General features: G+C 35.0%; 1 pseudogene; it reads right to left on the bottom strand.

Annotated features, from left to right (window-relative positions):
* Positions 1 to 223: 223 nt before the first annotated feature.
* LOC114031152 overlaps positions 224 to 13,513 on the bottom strand; it is a 184,346-nt pseudogene continuing 171,056 nt past the window's right edge.

Below are 13,513 nucleotides of genomic sequence, written 5' to 3'. Positions count from 1 at the left end.
GCACAGTGGGAATCCATAGAATCACTGGTTAATAGGGACCTTACTTTAGCAGAGGAAGCACAACCACTTGGCAGATCTCATTTGATCACACACACACACACACACACACACAAGGATCAGTGCCCTCAAAGAGATTTTAGACCTCTGAGCAGGAGCTCAAGATGAAGGCAAATATTTCAAAGTTGTAAAAAGAATCTCTTGTGAATAATGAATAATTGTAAAATTACATGACAATCAATATCTCTTCCCTATTTCTGCTCTCAGACACGTAACTGACTATACGTTTCAAGTACTTTATGAATTACATCCAGATCCTCCTCTAGATTGCAGTGTACCAGTTTCAGTTTGTTCAGAGGCAAGGCTAAAGACAAGTTGCCCTTGTCCTCTCCAGAGCCTAGCTTATGGTGCCCAATTAAGAGACGCTGATTGTCTTGTAACGGCTCATCAACCGGTACAAGTAACAAGTTTACTGTTAGGATGTCACATTTCAATCTCCTTCAGGTGGTTGGGGATATCAACATTGAAGATAATTACCACTCCACAAGAGTCCTTCATGAAAGTGAGCCAGCAAACTTTGTATCTACTCCATAATCCCACAGTTCAAACTCAAACCCTCTTGTTTTGTTGTTGCTAATTATTTGGGGGTTCTCAAATTGCAGGATCCTCACACATTGGGTTGGATTGTACTAGGTTATGTCAGAGGACTCTGTCAAAAAATTAACCAAGGGGTAGAGCCAAGATGGCTGAGTAAAAGCAGTGACTTGCTTGAGTTCTTGCCCAAACACCTCCAAATATCTTTAAAAAAATGGCTCTAAACAAATTCTAGAGCAGCAGAACCCACAAAAAGACAGAGTGAAACAAATTTCCAGCCAAAGACAACCTAGATGGTTTATTGGAAAGGTCTATTGCCCTGGGCTGGGAGAAAAATACAGTTCAGTGTGGGCCACACAAAGATGGGGCCTCAGCAAACCTGGAGCAAGTCTCAGGGGGCAGAATCAAGGGGAGCTGTGGTGGTTTCCAGACTTTTCAACCTACTAATGCCAAAGACAACTTAGAAGGTCAGTAGAAAAGGTCTGATGAACTGCTGTGAGAGAGGAGCTCAGTCAGGCCCCAGTCCCAGCACAGCCCCAGAGCGGTGGCTGCTTCCTGAGCTTTCAGCCCGCAGACAAAGGAGAGATCAAGTGGCTGATCAGAGGAGGATTGCAAGGATCTCTTTGCTGGTGCTGAGGCAAGATTCTCTTGCTTTGCCCGTGCTTAGATCTGGGTCACAGTTCTGGGACGAGGAGGAGCATTGGCATGGTGGAGCTTGTGATGGTGGTGGAGAGGGAATCCACCTCACAGTTACAAGGCAGAAAAGAATGCTTGTGGTCACTCATAGATCAGAGCACAGACCAGGAGAAAAGTAAACACTTCTCCTTTGATAATATCACCATGGAAGAATTGAAAATTTACTAGAAGTATCCCTGAAAACAGCAGCACAAAATCCCTGAAGCTTGGAATAGTAGATTCTCCATACTGGAAACAGATCTCTACCTTATGAGTTTATAAATCAAATAATTGGCTGGGATCATGAACAAACAGTACAATAAAGGTCAGACCATAGAATCTTACTTTGGTGACAAAGAAGATCAAAACATACAACCAGAAGAAGACCATAAAGTCAAAGTTCCTACATCCAAAGCCTCCAAGAAAAATATGAATCAGTCCCAGGCCATGGAAGAGCTCAAAAAGAATTTTAAGAAGCAAGAAAGAGAAGTAAAGTAAAATCTGGGAAGAGAAATGAGAGGGATGCAAAAAAATCATGAAAAACAAGTCAACAGCTTGCTAAAGAGTCCCAAAAAAATACTGAAGAAAATAATACCTTAAAAAATAGACTAATCCAAATGGTAAAAGAGTCTAAAAAGCCAATGAGGAGAAGAATGCCTTCAAAAGCAAAATTGGCCAAATGGAAAAGGAAGTCCAAAAGCTTACTGAAGAAAATACTTCCTTAAAAATTAGAATGGAGCAAATGGAAGCTAATGACTTTATGAGTAATCAAGAAATTGTAAAACAAAACCAAAAGAATGAAAAAATAGAAAACAATGTGAAATATCTCATTGGAAAAAAAACTGACCTGGAAAATAGATCCAGGAGAGATAATTTAAAAATTATTGGACTTCCTGAAAGCCATAATAAAAAAAAAGAACCTAAACATCATCTTTCAAGAAATTATGAAGGAAAACTGCCCTGATATTCTAGAACAAAATAGAAATAGAATGAATCTACCAATCACCTCCTGAAAGAAATCCCCAAAGGAAAACTCCTAGGAATATTGCTGCAAAATTCTAGAGTTCCAAGGTCAAGGAGAAAATATTGCAAGCAACCAGAAAGAAATAATTCAAGTATTGTGGAAACACAATCAGGATAAAACAAGATTTAGCAGCTTCTACATTAAAGGACTGGAGGATGTGGAACATGATATTTCAGAGGGCAGAGGAGATAGGATTACAACCAAGAATCATCTACCCAGTAAAACTGAGAATAATCCTTCAAGGGAAAAAAATGGAAATTCAGTGAAGTAGAAGACTTTCAAGTATTCTTGATGAAAAGACCAGAGCTGAACAGAAAATTTGACTTTCAAATATAAGACTCAAGAGAAGCATGAAAAGGTAAACAGTAAAGAGAAATCTTAAGGGACTTATTAAAGTTGAACTGTTTACATTCCTAGATGGAAAGATGATATTTGTAACTCATGAGACCTTTGTTAGTATTAGGGTAGTTGGAGGGAAATCTATCTATCTATCTATCTATCTATCTAGATAGATAGATGGCACAGTGTGAGCTAAGATGAAGGGGTGATACCTAAAAATAAAATTAAGGGATAAGAGAGAATTATACTGGGAGAAGGAGAAAGAGAGAGGTAGAATGGGATAAATTATCTCACATAAAACAGACAAGAAAAAGCTTTTACAGTGGAGGAGAAATGGGGGAAGGTGAGAGAGAATTAGTGAATCTTATTCTCATCAGAACTGGCTTAAGGAGGGAATAACATTCACACTTAATTGGTTATGGAAATCTACAAGGAAATGTATTTCCCTTCAGGGAAATAGGGGAAAGGGGATAAAAAAGGAGGGATGTTAGAAGGGAGGGCAGATTGGGGCAGGGGTAATCAGAAGCAAACATTTCGGAGGAGTGACAGAGTCAAAAGAGAGAATAGAATAGATGGGGGGTGGGAGAGGATGAAGGGAAATATAGTTAATTTTTCACAACATGACTGTTATGGAAGTGTTTTGCATGACTACACATGTACAACCTGTATTGAGTTGCTTGCCATCTCAATGAGGGTGGGTGGAAAGGGGGGAAGGGAGAGAATTTGGAACCTAAAGCTTTAAAAACAAATGTTTAAAATTGTTTTTTACATGCAACTGGTAAATAATATATACAGGCAATGGGGTATAGAAATCTACCCTGCCCTTCAGGAAAATAGAAGGAGAAAGGGAAAAGAGAAGGGGGGTGATAAGAAGGGAAGGCAGATTAGGGGAAGGGGCAGTCAGAATGCATACCATCTTGGTGTGGGGGAGGGGTGAGATGGGGAGAAAATTTGGAACTAAAAATCTTGTGGAAACGAATGTTGAAAACTAAAATAACTAAATAAGAAAGAAAGAGAAAAAAGTTAGCCAGGATCTTGGCTTTGAGCATGGCACTAGTCCTGTTCAACAGGGCATCTTCTGCTGCTCAGCCTGGGCACTAGCCCACAAGCACTGCCATTGCCAGGGCTATTCCTATTACATTTTAAACATTTTTTTAGATTTTATCAAAAGTTCTAATCTATTAAAACCTTTGGTTCTGTCACTTAATATATTAGCACTCTTTATTAGCTTTAGATTACCTAAAATTTTGAGAAATATGCCACAGTGCATTTACCTGATTCATTGATAAAACTGTGAAGCAACACAGGCCCAAAAAAAGGTTGTTGGAGTACTCCACTAAAGACCTGAGTTGATTTAGACTGTTCTTGATTATTCTTAGGCTCCAACCATTTAATCAGTTTAACCTAATTATATTATCATTTATCCCAAATATCTCCTTTTTCACTATGATAACAGTAGATTCTTTATCCTTTATCTAATGCTTTGGTAAAATCCATATATATATATATATATAATTTGATTGGATTTTACCAAAGCATTTGGTAAAAATATATGTATATATATATTCCCCTTGTGAACTATCTTATTAACCAAGGAAAGAGAGAGAGAGAGAGAGAGAGAGAGAGAGAGAGAGAGAGGAAGAAGCTTAGTTCTTCATTCTGAGCCATTCTTAGTATGACCCATTGTTGATGAAGACATGTTGGTTCTTGGTGATTATTTCATTTCCTAGATTTCTACCAAACAACTCTTTGATGATCCATTTTAGAATTTTGCTCGAAATCAAATTCGAGCTTGCTGGCCAACAGTTTACATGAGTTGTACAACCAGGCCTGCGTGCATTACCTTGCTTGAGCAACCTTAAGAGGCAGATAGAATTTCAAGCCTTAGCCCTTATTCTATAGAGCAGATAGGAATACAAGCCACATGGTAATTAGATGATGCTACTAATCAAGAGTCCTTAATATTACTCTACCAAAATAAAAAGAGGCATTGTTTTTGTTTTGTTTTGTTTCCCCCCTCTGTGCAGCCATGGATAAATAGGAGGCTTTTCACTGTTAATGTGGTCCTGGTATCTGCGTTAGATATAGAAATATTAATATCAATATTTTTCCATTGATTAATATATGCATATTAATATTAGTAAAATATAAATATAAAAATAGATTCTTCAGTGGCCACCTTAGAGCTAGTGCATTCATTACTCCTCCAGGCTATATTTTGCCTACCACAACTCTGGGGTTTGTCTGTATGCAAGAACAAAGGATACTGTGGTTTGGGCCTGTCAATCACTAAGAGCTGACATTTCAAGATCAGACAGGTATTAAGTAACAGAGGGAGAATTTGAACTCCTGTCTTCTGAATCCATAGCCAGGGATTTTTCCACTGTGCTGCACAGTCTTTTTCAGTTATCACTCACAATTAGAAGTGCAATAGAAGAGATTATTAAAGGAAAATCTCAAAATGGAAGTGGTATACTAGTGATGTACTGATAATAATAGCTAACATTACTATAGTGCTTTAAGGAACACGTTATTTCATTTGATAATGGAAAATAAGTGTAATTACTACCCCCATCTTACAGGTGAGGAGGCTGAGGCAGACGACCATTAAGTGACTTCCCTAGTGACAGACAGCCATTTAGTGTCTAAGTTAGGCTTTGAAATTGGGTCTTCCTGACTCCAATTGCAATGCATTATGCATTGTTCCAACTCTTGAAAGAGATGAAAGACGGTATGCAGGATGATACATTGGTAGTTACAAGATTCCAAAATGACATAAGTAAAGTTCATCACATCATCATTGGAATATCCATGGAGAACACATGATAAAAAGTTCTGATGTTGAGTATTAGTGGAAGGAGTACCTGAAAAACTTGCATTAATGTCCAGCTATGCTTTGGATCATAAGTTTTTGAAAAAAAAAGATATGAAATATTTTAGCCTGGGTGTTATCCCTGCACAATTTATTAAGGCCCATATCATACTGGAAAATTATTATTATTAATAATTATTTTTATTAGCAGTGATAATTGATAATTGGAGGAGGAAGAAGAAGGTGGAGGCTAAAGAGGAAGAGGAGGAGGAAGAGAAAGAAAGAAAGAAGAATTCAGTAGTTGGCTTTTGGATTTATTCAATAATATAGCACCGTGATCAATTGCCTCTTATTATGATATGCCTTACCTGGTCCATTGCTTACTTTTGTTTTCTATTTTTTGAACTTGCAACAAATAGTTATGGTAACTCTTTTATAGTATAAGTTTTGTAGCTTAAGATCTGGGATCCTTGGTAATTTTAGTATTTCTTTTGTGATATCTTTTTCATTTCCTCATGCCTGGCCTGCTTGTAATAGCCTGCTGGTGGGTATGCCTGTCTTAAGTCTCTCCCCACTCCTATTCATCTACCATGTAGCTGTCAAAGTGATGAAACACATGACAAACAACATCACTACTCTACTTAATAAAGTCCAATGGCTCCCTGTCATCTCCATGATAAAATATAAAATTCCCTATTTGGTATTCAAATCCCTTCATAACCTCCCCCCTTCAGCACCACTAGATATTTTTTGATCCAGTGACATAGACCTCCTGGCATCTCTTGGCTCAGAATAATTTCACAGACTCTCTTCCATGACTAGAACACTCTGCCTTTTCATCTTCATCTCCTGGCTCCCTTGGCTTCCTTCAAATCCCAGACAAAATCCCACATTGTATAGGAAATCTTTTCTAAACCTGCTTAATTCTAGTGCCTCCACTCTGTTGCTTATCTCCTATTTATCCTTGTAAATCTTGTTTGCACATAGTTCTTTGCATGTTGTCTAGCTTTCTTCCCCATCCACTAGAATGTGAATTCCTAGAGATCAGGGAATGTCTTTTACTCTTTTTTGTAGCCCCAACCCTTAGCACAAAGTCCTGGTACATAATAGGTGAGTAATAGCTGCTATGCTTATCAATTGACTAACATACAAGTAGATTTGTTGGGACTGTGTTGGCAACAATGACTATGTGGCATTGGATGGAAAACTGAAATTAAGAACAGAAACAATATGATTGTAATCCTGAGGTGTGACTTTTTTCTTCATTTTTATTCTCTCTGTTGCTATTTTCCCCCTTACACTTTGTTTTAAATGATTTATCCTTTAAAAGGCTTAAGTCTGGCATTATCTTTGTGGAAAATATAAGAACAATCCTCTCAAATTCCAAATAGTTTTCTTTTTATCCATTAATGTTTCCTTATATTTTACAGTATCAAAACAGAAGAAAAAAGTTGAATTTTTTTCAGTTCTACGAAGCACTGAGTTGTTGCTCAGTGAATAATGAATCATCTTAATAAATGAGATGACGAGATTTCTTGCAGGGTAGCTGCATTCTGTTTTCTTCAATGTTGTTAGAGTATGAGTATATCTTCTTGAGTGTCCTACTGCAACTAATTTAAGGAGACCACAAGCATGTTCCACAAGAACAAATGGTCATGAGTGAAGGAATTTTGTGAACTCTGTTGAATATTTCATAAATTATGTCGACCTACTGAAGTTCATTTTTATCCTTTACAGGAATATCGTCCATCTATTCTGCTTCTTCCCTGTCAGTTGGATTTCCCTGCTGTTCTTTTGTTTGCTTATTTTCTTCATGGCCATCAATTCAGTGTACTCTCCTAATCTATTTTCTGTTGCCTAAAGTCCAGTATCAGTGTGACTACACATGTTTTCATTCTTTTTTCTTGCCTTAGCTTTATGGCCTTATGATTCTTTCCTCCTCATGTCTCTCCTTGGTCACTTTTCCTCTTATTTACTGTGAAAAAATCCCAACAGAACATTATTTCTAAGTGTGACTTAAAAGTTAAAAGGAGAACCTAACTGTCCCCGTTACATATGGGTCATGCATGTCTACCTCTTTTGTAAATGAAGGGAATAAACAAACAAAAATTTCTGGCTATAATGAATCACATTAAAAAAAACAAACAAACTCAGGAATTCTGTCTTCAATGAAACCAATCATATATCATTAATTATATTTATCATCATCTTACAAAGCTATTTTATAAGATTTATGGAACATTGTACCATCATTGTAAAATTGTCAATAACCTCATATAGGTATATTTAGTTGATGATAACTAAGAGCAAATAGCAAAATAACATCAACATTAATAATGAAGTATCAAACCTGAACTCTGGGGAACTGTTTAGAAATCAATGGGAGAAGAAATGGGAATGAGGTTTCAGACTTTCAAAAACTTTATAGGGTCATAAAGTTATAATAGGCATTGGATCATCAAATCCAACACCCTTATTTTACAGATGAAGAAAGTGAGGCTGAAAAATTTATTTTACTTCAGTTTTCAACATTCATTTTTATAAGATTTTGAGTTCCATTTTTTTTCTCTCTCCCTCCCCAAAACAGCAGGCAATCTGACATAGGTTATACATGGGCAATCATGTAAATATACTTCCACATTAGTCAAGTTGGGAGAGAAGAAACAGAACAAAAGGGAAAAGCCACAAAAATTTTAAAAAAAGTGAAAATAGTATGCTTTTATCTGTATTCAGAGTCCATAGTTCTTTCTCTGGATATTAATAGCATTTTGTATCATGAGTCTTTTAGAATTGTCTTGAATCATTGTATTGCTGAGAAGAGCTGTCAGTCATAGTTGATTATCAAACAATATTGCTGTTACTGTGTACAATATTCTGGTTCTACTCACTTCACTCATATCAGTTTATGTAAGTCTTTCTAGGTTTTTCTGAAATCCACCTGCTCATTATTTCTTGTAGCACAGTAGTATCCCATTATATTTATCAACCACAAATTGTTTAGCCATTCCCCAATTGATGGACATCTCCTCAATTTCCAATTTTTTGCCACCACAAAAGGAGCTGTTATAAATGTTTTTGTACATGTAGGTAATTTTCCATTTTTTGTGATCTCTTTGGGATACAGACCTAGTAGTGATATTGCCTGATCGAAGGGTATGCATAGGTTTATAGCCCTTTTGGGCATAGTTCCAAATTGTTCTCCAGAACGGTTAGGTCAGTTCACAATTCTACTAACAATATGCATTAGTGCTCCAGTTTTCCACATGTTCTCCAACATTTATCATTTTCCTTTTCTGTCATATTTCCCAATCTGATAGTTGCAAAGTGGTACCCCAGAGTTATTTTAATTAGCATTTCTCTAATCAATAGTGATTTAGAGCATATTTCATATGACTATAGACAGCTTTAATTTCTTCATCTAAAAACTGCCTTTTTGACCATTCAACTAATTATCAATTGGAGCATGTTTTGTATCCTTATAAATTGGACTCAATTCTCTATATATTTGAGAAATGAGGCCTTTATCAGAAACACTGCTGTAAAAATTGTTCCCCATCTTTCTGCTTTCCTTATAATCTTGGTTACATTGGTTTTATTTGCCCAAACCTATTTTAATTTAATGTAATCAATATTATCCATTTTGCATTTCATAATGTTCTCTATCTCTTGTTTAGTCTTAAATTCTTCCCTTCTCCTTAGATCTGACAGATAAACTTTTCCTTGCTCTCCTAATTTGCTTATGGTATCACCCTCTATGTCTAAATTATGTACCTATTTCAACTTTATCTTGGTATAGGGTGTAAGCTGTAGCTCTCTGCCTAGTTTCTGCCATACTATTTTCCAGTTTCTTAGCAGTTTTTGTCAAATAGTGAATTCTTATCCGAGAAGCTGCAGCCTTTGGATTTATCAAACAGTAGATTAGTAAAATCATTGACTACTGTGTCTTGTGTACCTAACCTATTCCACTGATTCACCACTCTATTTCTTAGCCAGTACAACATAATTTTGGTGATTGTTACTTTATAATACAGTTTTAGATTTGGTACAGCTATAACACCTTCCTTTGTTTTTTTTTCATTAATTCCTTTGATATTCTTGACCTTTTGATCTTCCAGATTAATTTTGCTATTATTTTTTCTAACTCTATAAAATAATTTTTAGTAGTTTGATTTTATGGCACTGAATAAGCAAATTAATTTAGATGGAATTGCCATTTTTATCATATTAGCTTGGCCTACCCTTGAACAATTGATATTTTGCCAATTGTTTAAGGTCTGACTTTATTTGTGTCAAATGTGTTTTGTAATCAGGCTTATATAGTTCCTGAGTTTGTCTTAGTAAATAGACTCCTAACTATTTCATATTGTCTACAGTCATTTTAAATATAATTTCTCTTTCTACCTCTTGCTGCTCAGCTTTATTGGTCATATATAGAAATGCTGATGATTTATGTGAGTTTATTTTATATCCTGTAACTTTGCTAAAGTTGTTAATTATTTCAAATATTTTTATTTGATTCTCTAGGATTCTCTAAGCATATAATTATATCATCCGGAAAGAGTGATAGTTTTGTTTCCTTTTTGCCTATTCTAACTCCCTCAATTTATTTTTCTTCTCTTATTCCTAAAGTTAACATTTCTAGTACAACATTGCATAATAGTGTTGCTAATGGGCATGCTTGTTTCACCCCTGATCTTCTTGGAAAGGATTTCCAGTTTATTCCCATTACAGATAATGCTTGCTAATAGCTTTTGATAGATAGTACTTATTTTAAGGAAAACTCCATTTACTCCTATGCTCTCTAGTGTTTTTAATAGGAATGGGTGCTGTATTTTGTCAAAAGTTTTTTCTGCATCTATTGAGATAATCATATGATTTCTGTTAGTTTTGCTATCGACTTGGTGGATTATGCTGATAGTTTTTCTAATATTTAACCTGTCCTGCATTCCTGGTATAAATCCCACCTGGTCATAGCATATTAGCCTCATGATAAATTGCTGTAATCTCTTTGCTAATATTTTATTTAAAATTTTTGCATCAATATTCATTAGTGAAATTGTTCTATAATTTTCATTCTCTGTTTTTGCTCTTCCTGGTTTAGGTATCAGCACCATATTTGTGTCATAAAAGGAATTTGGTAGGACTCCTTCTTAATCTATTTTTTATAAATAGTTTATATAGTATTGAAATTAATTGTTCTTTAAATGTTTGCTAGAATTCACTTGTAAATCCATGTAGCCCTGGAGATTTTTCTTAGGGAGTTCATTGATGGCTTGTTCAATCTCTCTTTCTCAAATGGGGTTATTTAAGCATTTTGTTTCCTCTTCTGTTAATCTGGGAAATTTATATTTTTGTAAATATTCATCCATTTCACTTAGATTATCAGATTTATTGGCATACAGTTGGGCAAAACAGTTCCTAATTATTGCTTTAATTTCCTCTTTATTGGTGGTGAATTCACTCTTCATTTTTGATACTGGTAATTTGGTTTCCTTGCTTTTTTTTTAAATCAAATTTACCAAAGGTTTTTTTCAATTTTTTTCTTCATAAAACAAGCTCTTGGTTTTATTCATTAGTTCAATAGTTTTCTTGCCTTCAATTTTATTACTCTCTTCTTTGATTTTCAGAATTTCTATTTTGGTGTTTAACTGGAGATTTTTAACTTGTTCTTTTTCTATTTTAATTTCATGCCCAATTCTTTGATCTGTTCTTTCTCTATTTTATTCATGTGAGCATTTAGAGATATAAAATTTTTCCCAAGTGCTGCTTTGACTGCATCCCATAAATTTTGGTGTGTTGTCTCATTATTATCTTTCTTTTTGATGGAATTATTGATTATTTCTATGATTTATGGTTTGACCCAATCATTCTTTATGATTAGATTATTTAATTTCCATATAATTTTTACTCTGTTTCCATGGCCCCTTATTACCGAAAATTTTTATTTCATCATGATCTGAAAAGGATGAATTAAATATTTTTGCTTTTTTGCATTTGATTGTGAGGTTTTTATGCCCTATTACATGGCCAATTTTTGTGTAGGTGCCACCACCACTGAGTTAAAGGTATATGTTTTCTATCCTCATTCAGTTTTCTCTAGCAGTCCATCATATTTAACTTTTCTAAAATTCTATTCATCTAGTTATTTTCTTTCTTGCTTATTTTGCAGTTAGATATATCTAGTTCTGAGAGGGGGAGGTTGAGTTTGCCCACTAGTATTGTTTTGGTGTCTATTTCTTCCTATAACTCACTTAACTTCTCCTCTAAGAATTTGGATGCTATACCACTTGATGCATATATGTTTAGTATTAATATTACTTCATTTTCTGTGGTACCCTTTAGTAAAATGTAGTTTCCTTTCTTGTCTCTTTCAATTAGATACATTTTTGTTTTTGCTTTTTCTAAGGTCAGGATTGCTACCTCTACTTTTTTTAAACTTTAGTTTAAACATAATAAATTCTGCTCCACTCTTTTACCTATACGCTGGGTGTGTCTCTCTGCTTCAAATGTATTTCTTGTAAACAACATATTGTAAGATTCTGGTTTTTAATCCACTCTACTATTTGCTTCTGTTTTTGGTAGAGTACACCCCATTCATATTTACTGTTATGATTACTAACTGTGTATTTTGCTCCATCCTATTTTCCCCCATTTATATTTTTCTCTCTCCTTCCCCCCCACACTCTTCATCAGTGTTTTGCTTCTAACCACTGCCTCCCTCAATCTGCCCTCCATTCTTTCAGAACTCCCCCTGCCTTTTCTTTCCCTCCTCCCCTCCTACTTCCCTATAGGGTAAGATATATTTCTTTACCCAACTGAGTGTGTATATTATTCTATCTTTGAGACATATCCACTGAGAGTAAGGTTCACTAGATGCTCACCTCCTCCCTTCTTTCTTTCTTACTGCAGTAGATCTTTCATACCTTTTCATGTGACATAATTTACCCCATTCTGTTTCCCCTTTTCCTCTTCTCCCAGTACAATCCTTTTTTCCACCCCTTAATTAAACTTTTTTATCATCACATCAAAGTCAACTTATACCCACACCTTCTATCTAAGCATACTCCTTTTAACTCTCCTAATAGTGATACAGTTCTTAAGAGTTACAAGAATCATCTTCCCATATTTCCCATGCAGGGATGTAAACATTTTAACTTTTTTTTTGAGCTCTAGTCTTTTTATCAGGAAAATTTGAAAGTCCCCCCCATCTTTTCCCCTAAACAATTATTCTCAGTTTTTCTGGGTAGTTGATTCTTTGTTGTAATCCAAACTCTTTTGCCTTCCAGAATATCATATTCCAAGCCCTCTGTTCCTTTGATCTAGAAGCTGCTAAATCCTGTGTAATCTGGACTGTGGCTCCTTGATAATTGATTTTTTATAGCTGCTTACAGGATTTTCTCCTTGACCTGATAATTCTGGAACTTGACTACAATATGCTTTGACATTTTCATTTTATGATCTCGTTTAGCAGGTGATTGGTGGATTCTTTCTACGATGATTTTACCTTCTGCTTCTAGGATATCAAGGCAGTTTCCCTTGATTATTTCTTGAAAGAGTCTGTCCAGGCTCTTTTTTTTTTATCATGGCTTTCAGGTAGGCCAGTAATTCTTAAATTACTTCTCTTAAATCTATTCTTCAGGTCATTTGTTTTTCCAATTAGGCATTTTACATTTTCTTCTATTTTTTTATTCTCTTTTTTTGTTTGACCAATTCTTGATGTCTTATATGTTCATTAGCTTCTACTTGCCCAATTCTAATTTTAAGGAATTATTTTCTTCAGTTATCTTTTGCACTTTCTTTTCCATTTGGCCAATTCTACTTTTAAAGAAGTCATTTTCTTCAGTCAATTTTTGTACTTCCTTTTCCAAACTGTTGACTTTTTTTCATATTTCTTTTACATAACTCTCATTTATTTTCCCATTTTTTCCTTCTACTTCTTATTTGATTTTTAAAATCCTTTTTGAGCACTTCTAAGAGGAATTTTTGGGCTTCAGACCAATTCATATTCCCCTCTGAGGCTTTGCATGTAGATATTTTGACATCGTTTTCCTCTTCTGTGTTTGTGTTTTGAT

The sequence above is a fragment of the Vombatus ursinus genome, unplaced genomic scaffold (assembly GCF_900497805.2).
Source record: "Vombatus ursinus unplaced genomic scaffold, bare-nosed wombat genome assembly UNPS02015089.1, whole genome shotgun sequence".
Lineage (NCBI taxonomy): Eukaryota > Metazoa > Chordata > Mammalia > Diprotodontia > Vombatidae > Vombatus > Vombatus ursinus.
This window is presented reverse-complemented; position numbering and strand designations above follow the sequence as displayed.